Source organism: Cydia splendana, chromosome 17 (assembly GCF_910591565.1).
Source record: "Cydia splendana chromosome 17, ilCydSple1.2, whole genome shotgun sequence".
Classification (NCBI taxonomy): Eukaryota; Metazoa; Arthropoda; class Insecta; order Lepidoptera; family Tortricidae; genus Cydia; species Cydia splendana.
The window spans coordinates 1,747,202-1,775,011 of record NC_085976.1 but is presented as its reverse complement, the minus strand read 5'-3'; the positions used below and the strand labels follow the sequence as shown (position 1 = coordinate 1,775,011).

At 36.7% G+C, this 27,810-nt stretch overlaps 1 long non-coding RNA gene across 1 annotated transcript; it reads right to left on the bottom strand.

The window, feature by feature from the left end:
- Positions 1-1,542: 1,542 nt before the first annotated feature.
- LOC134798630 (uncharacterized) lies at positions 1,543-26,211 on the bottom strand. Its single transcript, XR_010145238.1, has 2 exons — positions 26,063-26,211; positions 1,543-1,644 (listed from the first exon to the last, which is right to left on the bottom strand). It is a non-coding gene; the product is annotated as an uncharacterized LOC134798630 (long non-coding RNA).
- Positions 26,212-27,810: the final 1,599 nt, after the last annotated feature.

The window sequence follows — 27,810 nt, the reverse complement described above, 5'->3', positions numbered from 1 at the left end:
TTAATTAATATTAAAAAAAAACAAAAAAGAAAAAAAAATCTTTATAATGCTGTATCTCCTAAACCGTACGTCGTAGCGCAAAAATAATCAAATTTTCGTTCCCCTTTCGGAAACTCCTTAATAACATTTAAAAAAAACACAATAAAAGAAAAAAAAGAAAAAAAAGCAAAAAAAATATTATAGGGCTGTATCTCCAAAACCATGCGTCGTAGCGCAAAAATAATAAAATGTTCGTTCCTCTGTAAGAAACCCTTAATTAATATTTAAAAAAAACTAAAAAAAAAAGATAAAAAAATAATAATTTATAATGCTCTTAAACCGTGCGTCGTAGCGCAAAAATAATAAAATTTTCGTTCCCCTTATGAACCCCACGCACTGAATATCCTATCACATTAGGACATGAAACAATCATCATCATCAATTTTTATTATTATTTCATTGCATGTTTAAGAAAAGCACTATACATACCTCGGCGTGAAAAGGGGTTGTCGGCCTCATAACTATCCGGCCTCACTACGTTCGGCCGTCTATATGCATTCGGCCGGCAACCCCTTACTTCCCAGCCTCTGTAGTAATGTACAGTCGCCATCAGATATATCGGAGCGGCCAAGGTGCTCACAAATATCGGAACACGCCTCTATTGTCAGGGCGTTAGAGCGCGTGTTCAGATATTGTGAACACCTTGGCCGCTCCTATATATCTGATGGCGACTGTACTATAGTCTAACTTTCATTTACACTACTTTAAAGTCATAATAACAACTATTAAAGGTGGAGTACAGGATATGTGTAATACAAAATTACTATTTTTAGCAGTCCAAACTTTACGAAATTTTCAAATAAGATCGACAAAATCAGTGCTTTACGCGCGTTTATCTAAACGTCCATCAGAAAAAAAATCCTTACTAATTTTGTGAGACTGTTGTCAAAAATTTGATTAACTATTAAACGGCAAGATAAGAAGACGTGCTAATAGATACCAGTACTTGTCATTTCTATTACGTAAAAAAAGGTGTACAATATCATCGACTACATCTATCAATTTTACATTTTTGCGACTAAAATCGATACCGGCATCTTAAGGCCCATATGGTTGCCTAGGCAGAGTGCTTTAAATTTGCTTTATATTCTATACTTAAACACACACATAACCGCTTCTTGGTTCTGCCATATTTTGTACTAAGCTGTAGGTATAGCCGGAGGTGAAATTAAAAGATGGATGCCTATTTGCACATAACAGTTTTTTTGACGTTCTTTTGTTTTCCTTGTTCTCGTATCGTTCCAAACAAAAGAAAATAACGATACAACGAAACAAAAGGTTAAAATAGCGAAATAAACACTATCACTTTCTTAAGGAAACGGCTATTTCTTTCGCCCAGATTTTCTTTTGTTAACAAAACACATTATTCGCTTTGACCGCCAATAAAGTAGATATACTACCGTATTCGAACTTCAAGATATTCACAAGAGACGACACGTACTAGATCCATTCTAGATACGTTATAGTTTAGATAAATAAATAAATAAATAAATAAATAAATAAATATTATAGGACATTTTTACACAAATTGACTAAGCCCCACGGTAAGCTCAAGAAGGCTTGTGTTGTGGGTACTCAGACAACGATATATATAATATATAAATACTTAAATACATAGAAATACTTAAACAACCATGACTCAGGAACAAATATCTGTATCATCATACAAATAACTGCCCTTACCAGGATTCGAACCCGGGACCATCGGCTTCATAGGCAGGGTCACTACCCACTAGGCCAGACCGGTCGTCAAAGATATCAACTAGTTCTCTTTTGTAGCGCAATTCGGGCAACCAATGTCACTTTTACGTTAGATAGAGTAAGATATCTATTAGATGTGAATTGGAGCTCTAAGTCATATCCTGTGGTAATCGTTCAAGATTATCTCCAGAATCGCGCAAATGTCAAATTTGACAGGTTAGATCTTAAACATATCGTTATCGTATCTTGGTGATGTCTAAAAGATATCTAATAGATGTCTATTTCAAAATCCGAATCGGGCCCATATACGGGGTGTTTTCTAACCCTTAGCCAAATTTTGCGAAGTCAATATATATAGGTCTTACTGAGTAACTTTTGCAATAGAACTAATACCGAAATCGCAAAAAAAATTGGAATCTCCCATAGAAAACTACTTGAAAAGTAATTGTTGTTACTTATTGTTAATGGCGCATAGTGTTTCCTGATTTGATTTTGTTTTTATTGTATTTAAAGGTATATTTCCGTTACGCGAAAATAATTCAAACATATGATATGGGGTTATTCGGATCATCTGATTGGGGGCGATTAGGATCACATTATAAAACAAGGTTTTTGGACGTATTTTTTGGCTTTTTTTATGTTCGCATGTTTTAGATGGTGCGTACGTACAAAAAAGAGGTATCATGTAGAATGGTCGGGAGAAAATATGACTACAGCTGCTAATAAGGTTTTAACGAAACCGCTGTCCCTACGTAGAGTCTTTTGTTACCAACAACTAATTTTCTCATATGGGGTGAATCGGATATGTGTGATTTTTCATGTTTTGGTTTGCAAAAGTTTACAGTTTTTGTTTATTTTCATGTAAGTTATTCGATTTTGTTGCTAAATAGCCATTAGCATGTTTTGGATTTATTGTTAAAATATATAGTAGCATATATAGGAGTGATATTATGTTGCGCTTTCTGTAGGTGGCGTGATAAAAAATTGAACTAGAAAGGAGGAATAAAAATAATGCTCAAATGCAACATTAAAGATACCAATGATAGTTGATCTCAATTATTTGACCTTTGTGATTCTTAATCATATGATTAACATTGTTAACCATTATTAATTAAGATTTTATGACAGAGTTTTTTGATCCGGTTTACCCCTTAAAATGGGGCGATCGGATTTTTTAAGAGGTTTTGTATTTTATTTTTCATAAATCATATTTAAGTTTGATTTTATGTCTGAACCTTGGATTCTGTTCATTAATAAATAATTTATCCAACTGAATATTAATAAAAACAGTATCACCTTAAAAATTGTATTTATTGACCGTCAAACAAAAAATGATCCGATTCGCCTCGGTCTACCCTATTTTGAAATTTGCTATTCACGCCTATATTATTATTATACTCTCAAATATCAACTGCCTAGACATTTGACCCCAAAACCCTATTAAGGGAAAATGTATTCAAAGGACGCTTTTAACCCTAGATCTCCGTCACACTAGTCATCACATCATTAGTCTGATAAGCCTCGATGTTGGGAGCAGGCCTGCTATCATATTTCAAAGAGATTTTGGGTACAGTAAATTTCTTTAGGCGTACACCTTGTCCAGAGTTTTTCAGTGAATAGTAGGTACCGAACATATATCAAAACTATACATATATGTACAGTCGACGTCAAATATATGTTTACACTTTTCGCCTTATTACAAAGGAGTAAGGTGCAAAAGTGTAAACATATATTTGACGTCGACTGCACTAATGAAAAAGTTCCTAGAGAGTCATCATCATCATAACTTAAGAGCTTTGCTCTTGTCGGTGGAGTAATAGCCAATAATTTCTTTCTTGTACAGTCTACGTCAAAGATATGTTCACACTTTTGCACCTTACTCCTCTGTAATAAGGCGAAAAGTGTAAACATATCTTTGACGTCGACGGTACCAAAGTCATTCGTTACAAAACTTACAAACTAAGGGCCGATTTTTCAGTTACCACTTAAAGGATGACTCACGTTAGACCGGGCCGGGGCTTCATTTTCTATGGAAAGCACCTCGTGATCAACTGACCACCAATCAGCTGTCATAGAAAATGACATACATGTCGGACACCTCGGCCCGGGCACGGCCCGGTCTACCGTGAGCCTAATCCTTAACTCGTCCGATATAACTATTCCAACGAATTATGTTATGAGAATGACACATGAGAATTGTGTTATCTATGGAATAAATAGTACCTATCCGTCTGTTTATGGACTGAAAAACGACTCTATTCCATTAATTCTAGACTGAAAATGGAACACCACTCGGCTACCCCGGCTCATACCTATGTATTGGTGTCAGTTATAATACTTTTGGAAACAGCATAGACAGCATAGTTACCTATAAGCAAACTTGACAAAATGTTTGAAGAAAGAATGATCTCACGCGAAAGAGCTTACATAAATATCTTCATCAAAACATAACTCTTTTATATAAGTTAAAATATTCCTCAAATTATGATAACAACTTTTTTGAATGGTTCCTTTGATTGATAAATAACCTGTTTTCTTTTTCTATCGAGCCAACTTTAACCTTTAAATGTTCTGGTTGGAGTCTGCCTTTGCAAATGCCTTTTTATTTTCCCTTGGTTTGACATTTTGACAACGCGTGACATTTCAACATTAAACCTACAATTTCGCGTTAGCCCCCTATTAATGATAATTTAGTAGTAGTATAAGTTTTATTATATTTCCGGCTAAAGCGAACATAATATCGTTTCAAAGCTAATGAATAAGTTTGGTTTGACTTAATTTGACTTGTATTTATGCGATACTGACCCAATTCTTCATCCTCATGCGGCAGCTAAGCAATATAAGTTAGTTCACTATGAAGTTTTCTTTTTACTTAAGCCTTACAAAAAAAGTTAAATAATGTAAGGTAAGGTAAGGTAATGTAAAGTAAGGTACCCTTATCGCGATGAAATACATTACAAATCGAAATGAATTTTTTGCTGATGTCGAATAGGGAATATTACGTAAGACTCTGCTTAGAGGGCGTCACTAGCACAATCACAGGGGCCTGCCGTGAAACGAAAATCGAAAGTTCGGTTTCTGCCTCTCTATCACTCTTGCCTAATCGATCGATAGAGAGGCAGATAACGAAATTTCGATTTTCGCGTTTCGCGGTAGGCCACCTGTAAACAAACCGCCTGGATGCATCAATGGCGTAGTGAAAACTTGTCAAAAAACTGTTTAAGGCCTAGTAGGTATAAGTTACTCTATGATTTACTATGTGCATTAGTGCTGCACTCTGACGGCAGAAAATTGCAGTAATACTCCCTAATACATCTTTTTATCTCAAACAACAAGCAAAGATTTTTAAACAAGAAAGTCACCAGGTTTTGTTTTTTCTAGAAATTGTGAATGAGTAGTAGTCACATTTGTTTTACCTTATACCATGGTGGCAAACAAGCCTGTGGCCCGCCTGATGTTAAGCAGTTAGCGCAGTCTTTGGGCGCCGGAGTGGGCGGAGGCCACTTTCGAACCGGCATCTCCAGCTTACGCGGCTAACGCCCTGGACCTCTAGGCTAGCCCCCGTAGGCGTAGGCCTCGACCACTGGCCACTTCACGGTCACTATTAGTATATATGACACCTATTTCAGTTTATATAATTGAAATATTTTTTTTTAATCATTTATTTACATACAATATATATACATTGAAATAATTGATATTTCGCGAGTGTCGATTAGAGTTCGCGATAACTTTAACACATTCAATACCACTAAGTGCTACGGGTTACGCTCGTAGCGCGTAGCCACGGTTTCGTCGTATGTAGCGCGTAGTCGCTACGAACAGTGTACCCGACAGTCGGGTTCTTGGTGTTGAATGTGTTAATTGTCTCCTCTGTCTCTCCGTACGCTGTGACTTGGGCTATCCCTCCATTTACAAGAATTGCTGTCGTTTTGGGAGTATTTCGGGGGTTCCGCAGATAAATTACTTTGGAACTTAGTAAGTGCTTTGTGAAAAAATCCAAGGATTATTGTGTAAAATAACAATATTTTTTATGTTTTGGCGGTTACGGAAGAGGAATTAACTGATGAGAGGTTTGATTCTTGCTTTTGTTTTGTTAGCTGGTTTTAGTTTATAAAACCGTATTTGATTTTAGTTTTTTAGTACTGAATAAATAACTACCCATCTATTTTTACAATCTATTGTAAACTGTACCGTAAAACATAAAGCGTAACGTAAAATACTAATTGATGTTTATTATTCAAGTTAATTGACGTATATTTATGCATTTGCTTATTGGAAATCCTGTATTACCTGTAAACGAGTTCAATATCATGTCTAATATCGAGCCTCTTAAGGTAAAAAACTTTAATACGTAAGTATAACTGTAGTGTTCGTGTCCCGAATTAGCACAGGTATGCTTACGAGGCTAAAGTTAAATTTTTACCTAGATACGTTTTTCAGAAAATAATCATTTGAAAGGCAACGAAGCGTTCTCCAAGCATTTCGACACTCAAGAAGTTTTAACTGTATAACTTATCTAGCAAACCTATTTATTTTAAATATAGGAATGAGACGCCTATCTACTATATCACTTGTTGTCAGCCTATTGGCTATGCGAAGTCAGACGCAACTTTCAGCACAATTTACAAAACTCTTCCACAAACTAAAACTACTAAAGCGAAATTTTCCAGGCCGCTAGTTCGTTCAATTTGCGCAAAGTTTCGAGTTGGGCCGAGTTGTGATTAATTGCACCCTGCTAACGGGCTCTATCTGGACCCAAATCAGTCAACTATACTGCCGACACTCAATACTAGTCACCCTTACTATGAGCAGGCGTGGCTCACTCCGCGATTTCGTCGCTTTGCTACAGGTAGCTAAAAGTACATCCGTTCCACACCAATTTTGGTAGCTAGCCTTAAACCGCGCGTGGCGCTGTCGCCACCTAGCGGCCATATCTGTGCTGATCGTAACAGACGCGTTTTGTTAGAGAGTGAGTCTTCTGTATCTGGTACTATTATTTATTCTGTGCTATGAGGCCGTTTACGTTAAAGTAAGGACGCTAAGCACGGAGAATTTCGTACATTTCCTATCTCTATCGCACGCGCGTTATAACATTGCTGTTCCGCCGATGATGCCATCGGTTAATGTCGCAGTGTGACCGGGACGGCAATATGTGCGTGCGTTAGAGATAGGAAACGGCGGGTCAATGTTCGGAATTCTTCGCGCTTAGCGTCCTAACTTTAGCAACGTAACCGGCAATGGTAATGTCGCGACGCATTACTGCAGCAGTAATGCTGAGATAGTCTAATCCGAACTGTATTGCACCGACTCTATCCAGAACGACTCTAATTAGATTAATATATAGTAATAATAACGTCAATGATGAAAAGAAAACCTCTCACTTAGCTAATAATCTATTATAGTGTAGATTAGGTTAAGTAAGTACATAAAAAATATTGTAAAATGTATTTATAATAAACAGATTAATTTTTTTTTATCACACATGGCTGTTTTACAGCAATGTAAAATTTCGTAAGTTTCGGAATTAATTTGGTAGGTTAATTAACCTAAGCATGATTTTTTTTTGTGGGAACATATTACAAATTTCCTGTCATGAACAAACATTGACTTAACTCGTACAAAATTCGCTCAAAAACTACCCTTTACTCATGGTAAGGGTATTGGTCAAACTAGATGGACTGAACGAGTTACCCATCCGTGAAAGCGCATGAAAGGCCTATATAAACAGTGGGCTGCTATAAGCTGATGACTTGTACACGGACTTTAATTGTTTAGCCATTAAGTAACAGTGGGTTCAGCCAGTTTTTGAAAAATCGAATGTAATCATTTATTTTCAGGCTACTAAGGCCCATAGATACATACCTTACAAACTAACATATCAACGCCGGAAAGCAAACACGTAGTAACCCACACAAGGTCAAAATATTTTTTATTGAATTTTTGGAATCTCCAATTTTTTCTGCGTCGATAGGTCGAATCCACGTCCCAATACGATGAAAAATGGGGAAAATAGGAACACAAAATTTTCTCGTTTTTCTTGAAATGTACTCAGCAAACACGCAGCAAATAGCAAAAAAAAACCAATAATTTACATCATTGTATTTACAGCATTTTGAATTCCATATACTTTATACTTTTGTCATTTACAACCTCCGTTGGTCTGACGCAAGTGTAGGTAACTACGTGTTTGCCGCTCATGAATGTGAATGTCTTGCAGTTACGCTATTTGGTGGGAAATAATGTTTAGTCGAGTAGTGGTTTAACACAAATTCACACACTATTCAAATATGAGAGACATGTCTTTTACTAGGTACGTTTACAAGGATCAAGTAAAACAACACATAATAATTACTTCACAGTTGTAGGGCGTAAGTAGTGATGTGCCGAGAGTAAAATACCATTACCGGTATTTTACCATTTGGGAATATTACCCGCTCCCGCATTACACGCTCAAAATAAGAATATTATTATATCAATGTTATTAAGCTATAAAAAATTATCACTTAACATATAAAAACAATGTCATTGTACTACACCTTACCTACTCATAAACATAATAAAAATGTGATGATTATTATTATCAATGTGATTTTTACATTTTCGTTTTAGTTTTACTAAAATTCTGGTATTATTCATTGAGTGGTTTTGACTGGAACTGGTTTTGACTATGCCCACTTGCCCAGACAAGGGGAATACTTCCTAGTAATATTGGTAAAATACCGAGTAACATTGGGAAAATTACCAGTAGTATTGGGAATTTACTAGAAGAGTAAACCTATGTCAATTTTTTGCACTTCGTATGATGCATTTGTTGACAAGTAATGATTTAATGTAAAACAACTTATGTTGACATTTACTTAATTTGAATATTACCGTAAATTACTGATTCTGGGGAATCTTACCGGTAACATTACTGGGAATTTTCCCACCTTGGGTATTTTACCGGTAACAGCACATCACTAGGCGTAAGGTTTAAACTTCTGCGCCTTATTTCGTTTTAACGCGGCTATCGCGGCCATTACTTGAACGTTGGCGCCGTCGCTCAGTGCGGTTCGGGGGGTGAAAGTGAGTCGACGTGTTTGTAATCAAGTAAAATATTACGGGGATTTTGGATTAAAGTGATTATTTTTATTTAAGAAAGGAAGTTTTTTTTTCAATTGTAAGCATGTAAGATTGCAATATTTACGGTGTGTGTATCGATTTTATGGTTTTATGGTACTTAAATAAAATTTGGTCTTATGGTATCTGATGAAAGTTTGTTTTGTCTAAAGTGGACTTTTATTTTATAAGAGGATGTAGAAACCACTTTTTTTTAATCAAACGTCGTTGTTATACTTTGGTTAGATTTTGATCTCCCATTACGTTATGTCTTTTCCAAAGTGGACTTCTTATTTTTTAGTTGGTTTTACAATAACATTATAAGATTTAATTATGTTCTTGAAAATTAAACAAAAGTTATGTGTTTTGTTTGGTCTTAAGAATGCTTATATTGATTTTAATAGTTAAAAATCATGGCGTTTACTACGAGTTTGCGCACTGTGTAAAAAAGATCAAAACGTAGTAACCCATAAAATATGGTCTTGTAACAACTTGCGGTTAAATTTATTTAATTGAATTTGATCCAGACTATTTTGAATGTTGCATCCAATTTTGAGTTAGTTATGTTCATAAACATCGTAGTTATGATGTTTTTTCAAAACTCGAAAAGTTTTTTCTCTAGTGAACAATTTGGTTTTTGTGGGTTACTACGTGTTCGCTTTCGGGCGTCGATATATGTACAATAATAAAAATCTTAAATACTAAAAAATCATTTTCGTGACGCAGTTTTCTGTTGCGGCGTCACCTGCTCTGAAAATAGTAAGCAGTGCCTTTTTACATCATGATACGGTTGCCAAAAATTTAATAGTAATCTTGAGGCGTTTATCTAGTATTTTCATCGATTCTAAAACTGCGGGCGCAGCATTGTTCCATTTTTATCGCCTGTCACTGTGCCCGTCACTTTCGCACTTACAGACTTGTTAGAACGTACAGGCATGGTGACAAGCGATAAAAATGCGACCGTGCTATGATTAATAAATAACTTTCGCTCGATAGATAAATGACGAACAGGTCTAAAATTCTTAAATAAATATTTGTAAATAGAAGCTATTATTAACATGAAAATTACTTCTAAAAATGCATAATGCAACTCTTCGATATTTTTTTTGTGTAGGTACTAACACAAAATAACCATTGAATAAGAATGATAAAGTTGGTCAAGCAGATCTTGTCAGTAGAAAAAGGCCGCAAATTTGAAAAACGTAGGCGCGAAGGGATATCGTCTCATAGAAAATTTGAAATTTTTCGCCTTTTTCTACTGACAAGATTTGCTTGACCATCTATATACGCAATCACGAGCACGCACGAAATATTGAAGCATATCGCAGCAAAATCCAAACGATTTAATGACTCGCGATAATATTGACACATCAACATTAGTATCACGATACTGATCTAATCCGTGCCATACGTGTGTGTCAGCAAATAGTAGGATTTTGTCATGTAAGTGTAGGATTGTGTAAGTGTTATAATTAGTGAAATATGAAAATAATTATAAAACGTACTTCATTGAATCCTTTTGATTATATCAAATTATTTTCACCTTAAATAAAAGAATTTTTCGTTGCCTTAAAAGATTCTGATTCATAAAATAATTATGTATATTATAAACTTTATCTTGTGACTAATGTTAATGAGTAGAGCAAAAGTATATTAAAATATTAATTAAAAGTAGTAAAAAGTATTTATTTTCCCGTTAAAGCCGTATTATTGAGGAAATCATTTAATTTTCCAAATATTTAAAACCGCTTCAAAATCTAATTGGTATTGTATTACATCGGTATTTATTTGAACAAAATGTAAAATTGGATATTTTCCTTAAGGAATCAAGGAAAATTTCTTGACGGGTAATCATAATAATATTTTTTTAAGAAAAAAGTAGGAAAATGTATTCTTCAAAAATAAGTCAATCAAAATGAAGGCCAACCATAATTTCTGTTGCTAACTTTATTTTTATCGAGAGCATTCTGGGCTTTTTCAACTCCCGTGCCCCTAAAATTGACAGAGAAAAAAAAAAACAAAAAACAATCCAAGTTACCTGATAAGATACCGAATTAGCCGGCCGTAGAAATTAGAAAAGTTGCCTGTCATTATTCAGAGAGCAACTCGCAACAGCCCGTAAATATTTAACTTGGGAGATGGCTAAAAAATGAGGCAGGTCTGAATTTGGATTGGCCGACGGGTTCCCAACTTCCCATGGATAACTCCTTCACTTCAATTTAGTCTCAGATTTGTTTTAAATTCTTCTTCGTCGTCTTAGCTGGTAATAGGTTTACTCAGGTACCTCTTATGTTTGTTTAAAAGATTAAACAGAAATCCGTCTGGTTTAGTTATTGTTCTTGTGGAGTATATCTCAAAGAACAGCGGGTTAGGGCTTTCACTACTAAAGACTATTGGAATTAATACTAGTGCCTATGCTAATTCTTGGGATTAGTTGCTAAGCGGATCCCAGGCTCCCAATGAGCCGTGGCAAAGGCCGGGATAACGCGAGGAAGATGATGAGACTAATGAAATTATTGCGGTTATACTATTCTGGTCTCGAAAGATTACTTAAACGATAATTTCAAATGCAACAACTTGTTTGTTACAAAAAAATGTCAAAAATATACACTCTTCATTTTTACAAAAATACATACATACGAGTACATATAATCACGCCTATTTCCCGGAGGGGTAGGCAGAGACCACGGATTTCCACTTGCCACGATCCTGACATACCTCTTTCGCTCCCCTCACTTTCATAACATTCCTCATACACGCTCGCCGGTTTAGGGTGCTCTTGACCTGGCCTTTCTTTCTTTCTTTTCTTTTTTTTTTGTACAAAAATAAAGTTATTAAAACTTCGAAATTTTGAACTTGGTTCAAATTAAGTGTAATCATTATTCTTCATTCATAATTTTATGACGCAGGCTGCTAAATATTGAGCAATTTAGGTACTTTTATTTACAGTTTAAGTAGAGTATAAAACTGTAACATAGATTGCTCAGTACCTACCCTTCACGGATCCCTTTCCTAAGATAGTCTAAAGAATAAAGTGTCATGCATATTTAAAGGAGCGGCGCCGGGAGGGTTATTTAATTCTGTAAACCAATTTCGTTGGTAGCCGTTATGGGTAGTGATCCCAATGTAGCTACTGGGAAAAGTTTGACTCCTTTTAATGACAACTCGTGTCATAGCCGAATTACAAAGTGGTGAACTGTAGAATCCAGAGCTTGCCTTCTGGGGAATGATTTAGATATCGAAATTAGGTAAAGTAGGATGTAAAGAGTTGAAGGCTGATTTGAACTTTAACCGTGTTTTAATCTGTTGTTGATAATTATTATAATTATGTGCATTTTTATTAATTAATGAATGCGAACGAGATGCACAGATATATGCGAGTGACAAATTGAGATGAGTGTTAACTTGTGTAGTTAACAGCGCCATCTATGTGACCTCTTACATACTTTATCGAGCCCTAGAATCCCTAGATGGCTTATCGATCTACTTAAAGGTACTTAGTTCCCTATACAGTGCATAGGTGGCGCTGTAATTAGTTATAATTATTTTAGGCTCCTCCTCCTCAGTCGTTCACTCTTGACAGAGTGGTCGTGGTTGTATGATGAGACGTATTTATCGTGGATAACGCAGCCCTCGCAATGCGCCTCCACTTGCCATGGTCTTCAGCGTTACGGGAACATTGGACTATGGTGGTTTGTGTCGCAGATTTTATCAGGTCTGTCCAGCGCGTAGGTGACCGACCTCGTGACCGCTTGCCTTCCACTCGTCCTTGGACAACGAGACGTTCCATGGAGTTTTGGTTTCGTGTAACGTGCCCGAAGTATTTGAGGATTCGTATTTGAACAGTCGACGATAATCTTTCCTTCACTTTGAGTTCTTCGAAGATCGAAACATTGGTCCGAAACGTCAGTGCGTCAATTTTGCGTCGATCTTTCAGACACACCGTCCACGTTTCTGTATTTTAGGCTAGCGAATTTGTAATGTACTCAATCATGACACTTTCCGAATATACGCCATACGAAGCACACGCTGGGTTTGTCTCCAACTCCCCTCAAGATCCTCCGACCTCCGCCCACTTGCCATCAATGAGATTTTCAAAGATGGAATAGGCCTATAAATAGTTCTACCGACGAATAATAAATCATTAAGTACCAATTGTTGATTATTTATGTGGATAAAATCATTTTTTCCCTACCTCAAAAAGTGCCCAGCGCCGCTAAAGAAGTTTTCACTTCAAAAATGTTTAAGTTAGGTTCACGTTATTTACTGAAAATGTGCATGCCCACTTTATGAATGAATCACATTCATATAATGGGTATACACATTTGCAGCTGTGTGTACATACATGTATATGGAATATAAAATTTTCTCCTAAACCTAAGTTATTTACTGAACACATATACCAATATTAAATTAAGTTCGTAACCCATCAGCAATTCAAATTAAATTTGTGATCCCTTCAGTTCGTCGTAAGAAGTGAAAGTTATTACGAATGTGTCCTGTCTTATTTCTGTCTAGACTCATAAATATAATATATTAGTGCAGTGTGAACATCTCTATCTTTTTGTAAGGTAACTTGCACCGAAAAAGGTCCATCGTTATTTTTTTTGACGCACGCCACGAATGTACAACATAAACCTAGAATCCAAGCATAGAATAGGAAACTTGACCGCGACGTTACATGTCTCTGTTTCTTATTAAGCTTTATGATGGCTAATCGTTTTGACAATTCATAAAATAGGTGAATTGACTTGTTAGTTAAGCATCCTATCCTTTATGCGTTCTAGCTTGACTCATCCTTAAAGGGGCCCACAGATTTCCAGTTCGCCGGACGATATCAGCCTGTCAGTTGTTCGGAAGTGTCACCTTTTGCGTTTAACTGACAGGCTGATATCGTCCGGCGAACTGGCGAAATAAAACTGTGGGCCCCTTTAAGGATGACTCAAGCTGGAACGCATATCTTAGGACCGCTCTAGACCAATAAAATGACGACGTTCGTAGTTAGAAGAAACCAATAATCACACAATTGTTAGAATATTTCAGGAAACCCACAGTCGTTACAACCTTCTTACAGACACAAATAGCCTTCCATATAAATAGCGATGGGATTCTGAAGCTAATGACGCATTGGACTTGAATAGCGGTTTTGGATTTTATTGCGTCGACATTGAATACATTCGTGAAATCTATGGACTGAAAAGCGATGGTAAAGATTTGGTATCAATAAAAGATAGAATAGACAACCGGCCATATTAGAACAATGCTTATAAGATGTCACAGCGATACGACCGGTTACAGTCATATAAAATAAATCATAAGTTATATTTGTATAAGTAATTATGAGTTGTTAGAACCAATAAATGGTGCCTATAAACGAAAGCTGAGTCGCGGAGACTTGATAATTGATATTTAGGTGTCCATGCCTTCGCTTGAACCACATTATGAGATAACACCCTTGTAACTCAGCCCTAATCAAGCGAATTCATCAACTAGTAGCGCCATCTATCGCGCTACCCAAGTACTAATGTCGCCCGGTTGCCAGCGCTCGGCTGCTTTCTCGTCAGTACGCTTTTGTAACTCAGCCGAGCAACACGTTTACAAAGCAAGTTTAAAAAGATCAAGAAATTTAAATCGTAAAAATATTTTGAAAACCTCCGACTTCGTGACATTCCGCTCGGTGCCCATGGCCCAGCGACGAGACGCAGTGACCTTCCTACAGGCACCGTCATAAAAAGTACACGGGTACTTACGCCTCATGGCCTCGTCCTGTGGGACAACAAGCGTCGTCCCGTGAGACGACATGGCGTCGTCCCATGAGACGACAAGCGTCGTCCCGTGAGACGACAAGGCGTCGTCCCGTGAGACGACAAGGCGTCGTCCCGTGAGACGACATGGCGTCAACCCGTGAGACGACAAGGCGTCGTCCCGTGAGACGACAAGGCGTCGTCCCGTGAGACGACAAGGCGTCGTACCGTGAGACGACAAGACGTCGTCCTGTGAGACGACAAGACGTCGTCCTGTGAGACGACAAGGCGTCGTCCCGTGGTATCGTCCTGACACACGACATGGTATTGTCCTGACAGACGACATGGCAGCGTCTTGTAAGACGACGAGCATCGTCTCGTTAAAAGACCTTGTGACATTCCGCTCAGTACCCGTGGCCCAGCGATGAGACTAAGTGAGCTCTTATAGCCATCATCATAAAAAGAATACCTACGGGTATAAATGGCACACAGCGTCGTCCCGTTGGACGACAAGCATCGTTGCGCGTCTCACTCAGTCCCGTGAGATGACATGACATCGTCCTGTGGGACATCAAGCGTCGTCCTGTAAAACAATAAGGCGTCATCCTGTGATACGACAGGCATCGCGATGAGTTACGTCATCATGTGAGAAGACATTGCGCCATCCTGTGGTATCGTCCCGTGAGAGGATATTGCGTCCCATAGGACTACATTGCATTGTTCCATAAGACTACATTTTGTCGTATCGTGAGACATTAATACGTCGTCCTATGAGATGATATCGCATCGTCCTCTGAAATGACATTGAAATGATGTTGTCTTGTTAAACAAAAACCGTTGTCTCATGGTCTACCATTAATACGGTAGCGGACGTCTTATTGGTCGCTTTATCGTTCGATGTCTGCACAGTCGGCCTCGCATTTAAGATCTGCATGGTCATGAACCAATGCACGACTTAGTGGGCGTTATCATCATTGTAGCCGACCAAATGGTGTGTCACCTTATTTTAGAACGACGAGCAGCAGAATTGCTATTAGCGGGTTTGGCGCGATATTGATAATGAAATGCAGTTACAGTAATTGTCTCAACCTGCCGGGAAAAAAGGAAGGTTTCCGTCTTGGTCGTGTACAAATGTTGGTCTAGGTCGATAACAAACAGTTGCCGTGATATACCAAACAAACCAAAAATATACATTCTGAGGATCCTAAACTGTATGACTAACTGGCCATGAAAAATAGCAGTTAAGAAACTGTGAAAAGGGAAAAGTAAAAAGTGAAAAACCTTGTGTTATACTTTGCCCAACTAGATCCTATACCATAAAGAGAGAGGGGGAGGCAAGAAAATTGACGTTAGCCTTAAAGAAGGAAATAAAACTAAAACTCCCTCTTCTGAATAGGAATACCAATACAAGTATAATGCCAATTCATTTACGGCTCTGTCATAGGCTAACAAGAGATATCTCTTTATTGCGGCTCTAAACCTGAAAAGAATAGAGTTTATGATACTCGTATATATTAGTGAAAAATCATCGCACTAAATCCCTCTTTTGAATGATGAATGACTAGTCAGTCAGGTTGATAGTGTCTTTGGGAATACTGAAGCATCTCCTGTATACTCTCTAAATATTGACCATTAGCTAAAAAATTGCGGCCTGTTACAAAGAGAAATCTTTTACTTACTTTAAATCGTCTACTATGTAGCTGTGAAACAGAGACCACTGAACTAAGAGAAACACGTAGAAAACAGCAAGTACCTTCCATCGCATTCCGTCCAATAGACCGAACTGACAAAGGCATTTATAATGTAATTAGTGCTCCATTCACATCAGTCAGGTAGAAACTTGTGAAATTAGGTTCAAATGCTGTAGTAACAAGCTCCACTTCGGAAGATTATCTAAGCAGCCGGTTGTGTTATCGACCTGCCGTTGGTATAACAATCATGCATCATAAAACGTTGACCATAAACGTTACATAGTTAAATTTCAAAGGAAATGAATGAACTCTTACTGGTAATATAACTATCGGAAACAGGCGGTATATGTCTAAAAGGACCAACTAGTAAAATATTAATTTAGTATGGCAATCCGCATAGTTACCCATGATTGTTCAATAGGTGAAACATCGGTTTCTTTAGTGGTAAATGTTATGCCTATGTAGAAGATGAAGCGGCTCCTTCAAGTTATGTCAATAAATAAAGAATTTATGAAAAGATTTTTCGGTAGTTAGAGTGGTGTTACTGATTCTGTTTCGAAAAATCGCGAATTGAATTAGAGGTGAAGCCGACTAAGGGAACTAAGCTGTCGAACCAACAGCCACGGTCCACGGCTTTAAATCTAAACGATGATTGTTTAATTTTTCCAAATAGACAAATTAAAATGAAGTCACTTCAGAAACTTTGAAACCATGTGGACTGCGGGGCAAGCCAACGTACAGAAAAACGTATAACGTACGTAAACGTACACACATGCGTAATATGTAGAAAATATTTGCAGGCAGTCACCGATAGCAGATACCGGATTCTGAAAGAACACGGATCAGAAATATCCTTCTTTCGATTTCCAGATGAGAGGTTCCCTTTGCAGATAAGGAAGTACTCGCGTGATTTTATAGAAGAATAACAACATACGGTGGTTCAGGCAAAATGCACGATCTAAGCGAAATATGACTACAAATATGTTCGCCGGTTAAATAGACCCTGCAATTTACTCTGAAAATCAACACTAGTTCTGCAGTCATTGCCAGATCTAAGTATTATAAGCTTAGCTGAAAGGTTGTAGTCCAGGGTTTACAGCATACTGTTGTAACAGGTCTCGTAGAGCATGTAATTGGAAACGTCATCTTCAATGCAATCAATTCCAGGTGTAGTACCCTACAAAATCATCGTGTCTTGGTTATAGGGCAGATGCGCCGCTAATCGAATTACAGCATTAGTTGTGAAGACAACTACAATTCATATATTTATATATTCATGATAATATGCTTATATCATTAAATACAGTATATATGAGATGTCAGTAGACATATATCAACGTTACGTCAGGCGTAGCTCACTCCGCGATTTCGTCGCGTCGCTACAAGTACATGCGGCCCACACCAATTTTGGTGTCTAGCACTAGTAGTTGCCGCGCACCGCTATAGAATGGACGCCTGCTCGCGCTTGCACCACCTTGTGGTCAAAATCTGTCGTAATAGTACATACTATTATTTATACTATGATTACGTCAAGGTAGTGACATAAATATAATATGTCGCAGAAAGGCCTAGATCATCAAATAATTGGTTATTTGTGGGCATCATGATGCCTAATTAACCCTAGGGTTCCCTCAAGATAATCAAATGATACACAACTTAATTGCACGAAAGCCAATAAACAACATACAACGTCCTTGTATTGCTAAATTTCTAATCAAAAGTACCTACAAATTAATAATAATAATAATTCAGCCTATATACGTCCCACTACTGGGCACAGGCCTCTTCTCACTCGCGAGAGGGCTTGGGCTATAGCCCCCACGCTGGCCTAATGCGGATTGGGGCTTCAAAGTACAAATTAAGTAATCAAATTAATATTTGGTAATGAACGCGTCTACACGTGTTAAGGTTTGACAGGAATTGTGCCACAGCATCGCCCGCGCGCGCCGGTGCTGGCAGCACTTGAGATTAGATGACATCATGACATCATGACATCATGAGACACCCGTGGTTTATGCCACTGCAATGGTATAATGCCAAGAACTTACTGGTTCGGACCATTTATAAATAATAATAATGTTTTAATTTGTCTGGGTGTTAAGAAAGTTCCGCAATTGGTTTGAAAAGGTTGCACTACAATTTAAAGTGGATAGGTCCACCTCCCCTACTCTTACTCAAAGAGTCTTTCATCGTCAGTCAAGAGGTTTTTACACTCTTATTAGAAGATCGTATGTATACGAAAGCATTAAAAACTCACAAATCGTGCTAAGTCTAACAATAAAGCACAATCCATTACCAGCGCGCGAACCATATAATCTTCAGTTTGGGAATCAGCTTGCCACCAGAAAGAGTGAACATTAAACAACCTACAATTACAAGCCTTTATTATAATTAGCCTAAAAATTATAGGTGAAGGCATTGGAATTATTCAAAGATTTAAAAATCTTCTAAAATATCCTACCTGGTAGACGGATCTTCAGTCTACGCACAACATCATGGTGAGATGCCATCCACAACAACTAGAGTTGTCAGCATCACTTTAAATTCATAATCATCGCCTCCATACGGTTGTCACCTGCGTGTCAGTGATTCTGTTCATTCGTTTATTCGCTTGCATGACTGACAAGCACATCATTTAAAGATTGGTTGACCCGGCACCAGCCTAATTGGCAAGTTTTCAGTTATCTGTGGGGAGTAGTAAATTTAGCAGCATAAATGACACTTAAAATAAGTAGGAGCCTACCATTTCATATAAGAATTAATATCTTTTCATGGCTTACTATTAATATGGTAGTTTTTAAAGCAACCCTCACCTAAAACTAATCAGCAAGGAAGAATGTATTATCGCCTCAGTTGAAACTACTGCTAGGTTGTTGAGAGTTGTTACTAGTAACGCATACATTAAATCATGAAGTGTTGTATTTTCTTCTTCACTTTCTGACGCTACTTTCAGGCAGAGGAGTACTTGATTCGAAATAAATCTCAATTACTTCCACAAATAAGAAATAAGAACATCATGTTATAATTTCTAACACATTTACGGAATATGTTGTCCTTATGTAAGGATAGCCCATTAACAAATAAACCTGGTATACCTAGTAGTCAATAACTATGTATTAATATCTAAATAATGTTAATATCGTATTCTAGTGGGTACATATACAAACATTTGGTTATTTGTCCACATTAAAAGTCATATTACATTACATCTGGTCTATGATGCAACTTACCAATTTACATTAAATTGTTGGAAAATACAATAAATCAGAGAGGACCCAAGCTTTTCCAATTAGTTACAAAATTTTAAACAGTGGATGGGCCGGCAGTGCTATATTTGTGTTAAGCAGTAGATAAGTAGTAGTAATATCATTACATCATACAACAAAACCTTTTTATCACCTAGTGGCTATTGTAAGGAAAGCATCAGGTAGTTTGGACGGGTTAAATGTAAAACTCACTCGATGAGGTTCACGTTACACGCATCAGAGCTACTACTTCAGATAGTGGTTACACTTAAATTTGTACGACCTACAAGTACCTACTTATGTCTTTAATTATGATATTAGGGACAGTCTTTCAACTAATAGTCACACAGTTTTGTTTTATATAAAAAGTTTTATAGTCACAATGGATAACTTATGTTGCCAGTCCGTGCTAACAATTGTCTCATCTATCGGTAATTACAAATAAGGAAAATCTAGTAAGGTTTGACGTAAACAATCCTTTAGTATAACAATACGGAATAAATTTCAAGCCCATATTCTTATCATGTGATTTTTGCATAAATTTAAATATTATCAGTCACAGTACGCCCGGGCCAGCGCCGGCAGAGGTTTAAACACGTCTCATAATGTGGTTCAAGCGAAGGCATGGACACCTAAATAGAACCGTTTTTCCCCCGAAGGGTAAAAAACGGATATTTAGGTTCCTGCCGAAGCTTGAACCACACCTAAGGGCCTTGCCGGCTTATGTGGTACTGAAGAGAAAGCAGCCGAGCGCTGGCAACCGGGCGACATTAGTACTTGGGTAGCGCGATAGATGGCGCTACTAGTTGATGAATTCGCTTGATTAGGGCTGAGTTACAAGGGTGTTATCTCATAATGTGGTTCAAGCTTCGGCAGGAACCTAAATATCCGTTTTTTACCCTTCGGGGGAAAAACGGTTCTATTAAACAGATATTTCAGTTCAGGTAGGTATAACGTCAAAAGATTTTCTCTGTCAAAATATTTTTAATCATCCAATCATCTTGAATCCAGGCAAGTCACTTTTGTATTTGACGAAGACGAATATTTTTATCTCAAGATTGAACGGCTTTCCGATTTAAAAATCTGTAAAGGTTTTGATATTGACATGTAAGGATCTTGTGAAATCTTAGAGGATATAACCAACGGAGACGCCTTGTCTATAATTTTCGGTACAAAATAGTCTGCCGTTTTTTGCGGGGGAGGGGCACATCAAATGTATACGTAACGTAATGTATACGTAAAAAAAATGACAGGTGTCAAAACAAATTTCTTTGAAAATTTAGTTGTCAAGTTCAAATCGTCAACAAATGGCAGTTTTTGTACGTTTCTCCCGCTGTATAAGTTCGCTACGCCCAAAAAAAGTACTGTAAGTATTTTGTTTTGTATTTTTATGGTAGATTATTAGATAATGTATGTGTAGTAAGTCATAACTTACCTTAGTTATTGTTTTCTGATAAAATATTCGATCTAAAAGTTTGTGGTTCGTATGAAACCTCTGCCCGTCTGGGGCACGTTCGAGTGGTTTATAAGTGGCCTCTGCCCTGCAGGGGGTTTACATGACATTTAAGGGTAAGATTCATTACTATGAATGAACCCTCATAGTACACAAGTAATATATTTTCCTTTGGTTTTTAAATTAAATATTTATTCAACGGTCAATCTTACGAGCCACGACATCCATGCGAGCCAAGAAAGTGCTGGCAGTTAGTACAATTTGTGACGCAAGTGTAAATGTGATGTGCACATGACTTGCCCTTAAAACTACTCTGTATGGCTAACAAGGCAGTGGCCATATAAGGACCACGTAGCACCATTGATCGCGAGCAGTGGGCATATAATAACCACCGGGTTTTTTTTATTGAATTAGGGGTAATAAAAAAAAATCAAGAAATTACTATTCTTTTTAAGCTATTACCTACCCGAATCAGTAATCAAAAGTAAAAAATGCGTCAGGCCTGTTTAAGGGTTAACAAATTGTAATATACCGCACCTTATTATTTTGTGAGTGCCGCCCTAAAGACCTAAAACTGCTTAATACTGCTACGAACGTTATGGAGAAATAAATTACTTACTTAGCACAATAAAGCATATTTGGGTGTGTAATGGGAATATATTAAGGATGCTCGAACGCGTGCGTTTTGATCGCAGACGGATATAATGAAATAAGGAGAAATTTGACAACGGTTTCGGATGACGACTGGCTGCAGCGTTGATGTGAGCGATCTTTCCAATTTATCGTATTTATTCATTAATATTTGATTTATTATTTAATCTTTATTGCTCAAATAAAGAAAAATGTAGGTAGATACCAGTGGCCGTCTTAATATCACAAACTATTTTTTACCAGTGAACCATTGGCTCAAACAGAGACAGACATATGTTGATGCAGGAGAGATTCATAACTTATTAGGAAAAAGTATTTTTATTTATAATTATCTGGAATCTGAAACTGTGGTATGACCTGTCTTCATTATAGCCCGACAAGAATCTTTCTCCGGACACCAAGGAACCTAGTAATTTGCCAAAGGAAATACCCATCAAAATATAATCCTCGCATGCAATCAACCTTAATATTAAGCTGGATCGATGGACTAACCAGGCGGAATACAAATGAGTGTGTCATAATAAATTACTACATGTTGGTATAATATTGACTTTTATTATGTCGGCGCAATTGGGATGGATGCCTTGTTTTATCTGTGTGTAATACAAAATGGCGGATTAACAGATGCGTTTAGGATAGATGTGATGGAGATGTGTGTTTGCGACGTTTACTCTGGTTGAGGTGAACGGACCTCATAGTTGTTCTTTATGTTAAGAAATAAATACAAATACATTTATTTAACGCCACAACATAGAATGCAGCTGTACTTATAAATATGCAGATAAAAATGTAAATATTACGTAAGTAGTAATCGCTAGCTCGACGAGATGACAATCCTCTTATCGGGAAAAACCCGTATTAAAGACGACTCAGCGGTTTTTTCAGAGATTAGCACGAGAAAGCTTATGTAGGGGTTATCTACCCTACCTAGTACCTAGTACCTACTTGCATCACGGCATCACGGAAAACTGAAACTCAGTCATAGCAGCAGGCAACGGTTACTCATGCTCGGTCTTGCTATGGGGGTTTACGAGTATATCTTTAGACATGTTATATTAGCGAAAAAGGTCCATTGACATCATGCGAACAATTCAACATGTGACGTTTTGTGTTAGCTGTTTTTGATAAAGTTAATTTATTGCAAGCATTTGTTACACTGCATCTAAATGTTACGCATATCTATGACTAGCAATATTAACTTAAATCTCACAAAACTTAATGGCTGCTATTTAACTGATCACCAGATTTAGTAAAATTTAATACCAAAAAAATCTATTTTACCACCCTAAAATCATGAATGATCACCAAAATTATAACACCATTTTAATGTGAAATGATTACCAATTTTATTACATTTTACTATCCTTATAAGGAAATGACACCAAACTAATCATTATTAACCCAAAAATAGTCAATGATTACCAAATTTCAAACCCCATTTTAATGTGAAATGATAACCAAATTTTTACATCTTGCTATCCTATTAAAGAAAATGACACCAAAATAATCATTGTAAACCCAAAAATAGTAAATGACCACCAAAATTAGAACTCCATTTTAATGTAAAATGATAACCAAATTTTTAAATCTTGCTATCCTATTAAAGCAAATGGCTCCAAAATAATCATTGTAAACGCAAAAATAGTAAATGATCACAAAAATTGTAACCACATTTTAATTAAAAATGTGCAAACATTTAATATATCGTTATCCTATTAAATTAATTAATCCACTTCGTCATCTTTTTCTAGTAGCATTTTATTTCTGTAACAGTCGCAGTTCTAACCTAACCTAACCCACTTTTCTAGTAGCATTTTGTTTCTGTAAGGGTCGCAGTTCAAACCTAACCTAACCCACTTTTCTAGTAGCATTTCTTTTCTGCAAGGGTCGCAGTTCAAACCTAACCTAACCCACTTTTCTAGTAGCATTTCGTTTCTGTATGGGTCGCAGTTCAAACCTAACCTAACCCACTTTTCTAGTAGTATTTCTTTTCTGTAAGGGTCGCAGTTCAAACCTAACCTAACCCACTTTTCTAGTAGCGTTTCGTATCTGTATGGGTAGCAGTTGAAACTTAACCTAACCTACTTTTCTAGTACCATTTCGTTTCTGTAAGGGTCGCAGTGCTAACCTAAGCTAACCCACTTAACTGATAGCAGTTTAACGTACTTTTCTAGTAGCATAACGAAATGCTACTAGAAAAGTAGATTAGGTTAGGTAGGTATGCGGTGCGGGCTACGGGGGGTTGAGCGGGAGGGGCTAGTAATTTTGGCATCAGTTTACTTTATTTGGTAATATGTATACATTTTTTGGTAATCATAGTGGTTTATTTAGGTGAAAATATCGCATTAATTTGGTCTTCAAGATTTGGTGATCATTAATGATTTTTGGAGATCATTCAATATATTTGGTATTTGAATACAATTTGAAGTGCAGTCGTAATTAAAGTGGTGGTACTTTTGTATTTTTAGGCCTTATTTTTTTGGTGTTCAGTAATTTTTTTTGGTAAGCATGATTTTTTTATTTAGGGTACCAAAGTATTTTTTGGTGGTCATTATATTTGTAGCCAAACTTAATTTTCCCAAACTTACCTACCCGTATTTATGACTTTCTAAGATCGAGCAAAAGCCACAGTTTGCTTTATGGCGGTCAGGAATTAACACATAATATATTATCCTAACACTCCATTAACTGTACCTATACATAATCCATGGGGAATGATCATTAATTTCCATTAAAGATTTCTTTTGTCCTTTTGTTTGTCCGGAGTAGGTACGAAATAAAAACAAAAGAAGTCAAAAAAGCTCTCTCAGTTGCACCTTATGTTACAAATTCCGTACACGGCGGGAAGAAGTTGGTGAGATATTCTATTGAAGAAATTTGAACTTAAAATAAAACTTCACAAGGTTCCAATTTCTTAATTTTTTCCGGCCAGTTATCATGTTCTTCCCGCCGTGTACGGAATTATAAACGCCCACAAGCACACAAGCACACATGCACACATTACTTATACCATAGACTAGGAATCCTCTAGACGGAGTTTAGAGCAATTATTTCATGAAACCGATGCTGCCAAAAATACGGGGGTGCGGGGGACGAGGTGAGCGAGGTCCCGTGCCGTGATTGGTCCGTTCAAAGACACGTTACGGACGTCACACAAAGACACTTTCGACTCGAAAATGGAGTAAAACTACCGTATTTGAGGCAGAGGGGGTAGAGCTACTATGCTCAGTCTGGAGGATGTCTTGTATGTGACTTATACACAACCACGCGCATTTTGTTTCTTAACGGCTCGTGAGAGTGCAAATCTTGTGGCAGGAAGGCCAAGGGCCCTATTCAGATATAACAACTTGTTACAGTTCAAAATGGTTTTGATACGACCTTGACGGTCGTCTTGGTGATTTTTAATTTAGTGTAAGTTAATTATTGTGTTATGTATTTTTAATTTTAATTTAATTTTATATTGTATATTTTGACATGTGTTTTTGACATTAAAGATATTGAAATTGAAATTGATTGGCGAGCATCTCACGCACGACTTTCATTTAATTTCGCATGCACCAATCAGCGTGAGCGATCTTCAAAGTCGTGTCAAAATAAGATCAAAACCGTAACAAGTTGTCAAATCTGAATTGGGCTCAAATTTGAACTCACAGATGTCAAATTTACATCTAAATTATATCTATTTGTTATAATTTTCACGTGGATTTCGCTCGTTATTGTTTGTATGAAAATGACATCAATTTTATCTATCATTTTGACATCAAAATGTAAGTTTGAATTCAATTGGCTTCGGGGTCGCAGTATCATTACTATCATTAGGTTTGCATTCATGTCAAACGTTTACGACAATGCATAAATAAATAATAATAAATAAACAGTAGGGGACATCTTACACAGATCAACCTACTTAGCCCCAAACCAAAAAGAATACATAGTATAGAGGGGTCCTGTCATTGTAAATTTTGTAGTCACTGTAAATTTACTGCCATCTATCGACACACGACTAAAACTCAAAATGAAAACGTATAAAGTTATCAAAAAATGTATATATATGGATAAATAATTTTATATTTTTAATATCATTTTGATCCATGTTCATTCACTGATATCTATGTGTTAAAATTGTTAAATATGAAACGGTGTCGTCACGCCATCTAGCCGAGGATAGGCTAAAGGTGTGTGCGCCACCTATTCGAGAATGACTTTTACTTGAATTCCGAGGCACGTTTTTTCCTTAGACTTTATTCGTCTTATACGAAGTTACATATGTCTTTGCCCAAACTAAGCAAAGCTTGTACTATGGGTGCTAGGCGACGATATACTTACCTTTGTTCGTCGGCCTAAATCGCAAACCTTGTAATCGTAACTCAACCTGACCAAATTTTACAGGAGGTACAAAAAACTTCATTACCAATAGATAAATACATAAATACATACTTATTTATATACATAGAAAACATCCATGACTCAGGAACAAATATTTGTGTTCATCACACAAATAAATTCCCTTACCGGGATTCGAATCCAGGACCATCGGCTTCACAGGCAGGGTCACTACCCACTAGGCCAGACCGGTCGTCAAAATATTATATACATAGAAAACATCCATGATTCAGGAACAAATATCTGTGTCATCATACAAATAAATGCCCTTACCGGGATTCGAATCCAGGACCATCGGCTTCACAGGCAGGGTCACTACCCACTAGGCCAGACCAGTCGTCATAATACAAAAGTAGACTGTACTTTAAATGTGTCATATCACCGTTTTGAAACTAAGCATCGCTTTGATATTAATTGTTTACAGGAGGCCTATTCAAATGGTTTGTACAAAGAATGTAAGGCCTTCCGTAAACAATAAAATATCAAAGCGATTTAATTATAATCTTATTAAAATTAACTTGAGATTCTCATTAAATCTTTTTAAAATTAACCTACAATTAGAATCATATTAAGGAACTGACAAAAGGAATTTTATAAATAACTCGTTCTATAATATTAAACAATGGAGTAAAACTCGTGATATTACACTCAAATGGAATCGTAAATACAAAACATGATATCCTGATAATTTTGAATTGTTTAGAATACAATTCACAATTAACGTTGACTAAGATCCGGTTACAATGGATTACGAATTCATAATTTGAATTTTAACAATGCCGTTAATAACCGTTGGACCGGAAGTCCCACTCCGCTGGAGGAAGCGGAAATGTATCGACTAGAAGAAAACAGTTTCCGAGGTTTGCGCACACGCCGGTATGTAACTTCCTGTACAGTATCGAGATTGAAAACAGTATTACAACATAAAAGCAGAGGCTAGTAAAATTAGTTGACTCCTCACCTCACCTTACCTGTCTTTATTTAACTTGCAATGTATATATGTAGTTATGTATATATGTTCGGGTCAAATTTTGCGAGCTAGATTAGACCCACTTTCCATTATTCTATTGAGCTGAAACTTCGCATACAAATATATGTATGCATGTAAATACAATATTATCTGTATTGTCACCCAACTTATCTGATGATGGACACAGGAGGTGGCCATAGGAACTCTGTAATGAAACAATGCAACCTAATTGGATTTATGATAACTGTCTGGATGAGTAGTATTTCTTTGAGAAAAAAGTATAGTCAGCATAAAACTTTGTACCACAAAATACCGAAACGTTAGGACTTGGTTGACTGCTGTTATTTTGGAAACGTTCAAACGCATTTTGGAAAACAATTTTAAATAACTTACTGCTCTGTGCTTTATTAATGTTAAATCATGGTCGTATTTATTGTAAAATAATAGGAATTCGGTTGTCCTTATTTAATTTTCTCACTATGACATTTCTTTTTGTTAGACTGAGACACAAGGAAGGGAAAGAGAAATCGAATGTCATTCAGTGACAAAAATATTTTCGTCAGTTTTATTTCGATGCAGCATTATACATTTATTTAATACGTGAGTTTAAATTTTATTGCCATGCCAATAAAATTCTTACTGAAATTTAACTAAATTCGAATATTATCAATCAATCTGTTTGTCAATCTGTGTAAGAATGTCCTATAATATTTATATTTATTTATTATCATACCTACTGTTATAATTCTCTTCACTGCGCATTTGACCTAGAATGCCCGGCAGTTTCCACAATTTGCTCGATATTGGCGGGCCTCCAGGGCCCGGCTACTCT